The sequence below is a fragment of the Salvelinus sp. IW2-2015 genome, unplaced genomic scaffold, assembly GCF_002910315.2.
Source record: "Salvelinus sp. IW2-2015 unplaced genomic scaffold, ASM291031v2 Un_scaffold4151, whole genome shotgun sequence".
NCBI lineage: Eukaryota > Metazoa > Chordata > Actinopteri > Salmoniformes > Salmonidae > Salvelinus > Salvelinus sp. IW2-2015.
In genome coordinates, this window is record NW_019945423.1 from 12,597 (window position 1) to 14,776 (window position 2,180).

At 42.9% G+C, this 2,180-nt stretch overlaps 1 long non-coding RNA gene across 1 annotated transcript in view; it reads right to left on the reverse strand.

Annotated features, from left to right (window-relative positions):
* Positions 1 to 1,658, reverse strand: part of LOC139026223 (uncharacterized) — a 10,717-nt gene extending 9,059 nt beyond the window's left edge. The window contains exons 1-3 of the long non-coding RNA XR_011477975.1: positions 1,595 to 1,658; positions 808 to 860; positions 529 to 634 (exon numbers count right to left, since the gene is read on the reverse strand). This is a non-coding gene — a long non-coding RNA (uncharacterized lncRNA). The remainder of the gene's footprint in view (positions 1 to 528; positions 635 to 807; positions 861 to 1,594) is intronic.
* Positions 1,659 to 2,180: the final 522 nt, after the last annotated feature.

Genomic DNA, 2,180 nt, shown 5'->3' on the forward strand with positions numbered 1-2,180 from the left:
TACAACCTGTAACGTACACACCAACACACCAACACACCCTGATATACTACTGTACAACCTTTAGAGTTTATAGTTTATAAAAAAATGTATAGTAAAACAGACTGGTGTTATTGTAACAGAGGATATTTATTCCACTCTGTGACGAGGTGTCTCTGCTTGAGACATGTAAAGCCCAACTGTTGCCCTCGACCCATGAGGATGTCCTCTTGATCTAATGGTTAAGATGTTGGGTTGGCGAGCGGGAAAACCGGGTTTGATTCCTGCTGGTTCCCTTAGGCCAGTGGTTCTCAACCAGCAGTACTTGGACCCCTGGGTTACTTGGACCGCTGGGTTACTTGGACCGCTGAGTTACTAGGACCCTGGGGGTACTTAGCCTATCCACAGGGGGTACTAGGACCCTGGGGGTACTTGGCCTATCCACAGGGGGTACTTGAGATTGCCTACTGGTAGATTGTACAAGATGGGGTACTTCAGGGGTCCTCTGGACAGAGCAACATTGAGTTGGTGGGACAGTAGTCGAAGGGTTACCTTGACAGCCGAAGAAGCTGCCACTCTGCAGGTTGAAGTGTCCGTCTTTACACACAGAGCAGGTGCCACTGCACACGTTGGGTTTACAGTGACATTGGCCGTTATTCTGTAGGAGCCAGAAAAACAACTTTTAAACGACCGTTGAATTGAAACAAGTAGTGGTCTAAATTAACTGTATGTCCACTCCAGTCTTTGAGAGAACTCTACTGTAGCTAGCCACTATTACTAGATATATTTTATGTCAACTAAACATTTGAATCGTTGAGAAAACGTTTTCACCTGAGCACACTCTGCCACACCGGCCACAGTGCCTTCGACGTTGCATTCACAGTCTGGGAGAGGGAGGAACAACACACAGAAAATACAAAACATTTTTTGTCATTCATTTCACCGTAGGGCTAGTACAGGAAGTAGTAGGCTACCCAAACTGAATTTCTCACATTTGAAACAGGTCAACCCAAAGTCTAATTACATAAATGATTCACAACAACAAGCGCAATGTCTCCTTTTGATAAAACAGGAAGTGTAAAGATGCCTCCTTTGTGTACATATGTTTCCTTTTGATAAAACAGGAAGTGTAAAGATGTCTCCTTTTTGATAAAACAGGAAGTGTAAAGATGTCTCCTTTTTGATAAAACAGGAAGTGTAAAAAAGATGTTCCTTTTTGATAACACAGGAAAGTACAGAGTCTCCTTTTTTGATAAAACAGGAAACAGTGTCTATGAATAACAAGAAGAATGTCTCGTATTTAGACGGAAAATCTCCTTTTTGATAAAAACAGGAAGTGTAAAGATGTTCCTTTTCTTGATAAACAAGGAAGTGTAAAGATGTCCGCTCCTTTTGATAAAACAGCGAAGTGTAAAGATGTCTCCTTTTGAATAAAACAGGAAGTGTAAGACTGTCTCTTTGATAACAAGGTGTAGTTTCTTGATAAACAGGAGTGTAAAGATGTCTCCTTTTTTGATAAACAGAAGTGTAAAAGATGTCTCCCTTTTTGATAAAACAGGAAGGTGTAAAGATGTCTCCTTTTTGATAAAACAGGAAGTTGTAAAGGATGTCTCTTTACTTGGACATCTGTAGACGGTGTCAGGGTGACAGGTTCACAGAACAGAGGTTTACACCTGTCACAGCGCCACACCCATCGCACATAAGGAAGACACTCACAGGAACCTGTTAAAAGATGTGCAGAGATGTGCTGAACAATGATATAGTAACAAATAATGTTGGCTTTGCCTTAAAAACATATTTTTTTAGATCCCGAACACGTAGAGATGTGAGGCTAACTTACGACAGCTGCAGGGACCTCGTTCTGGCACGAGCCGGGCTGGGTTGCATTGTGCCAGTGTTCAGGGGAGGAAGTAACAATTGTGTGTTTATTAATCAAACCATCATAGATGGATGAGAGGTGTGTTTTTATCTCTTCTACGTTGATCTCTTCTCTGGGACAATTAAAGTTTGAAACTCGAACATTGAGATCAAGAGGACTCTAAAAGTCTTACCTGACACCTGCGGGAATCCATAGGTTCCGAGGCTGCAGGTGTCCACACCCTCTGTCGCCACGACGTTGGGTAGACAGGCTACAACTGACCGCTCACCTGGTCACAGCTACGACCACCATGGAGCCCTCAAGCTGAGCACTGACAAGCTGAGGA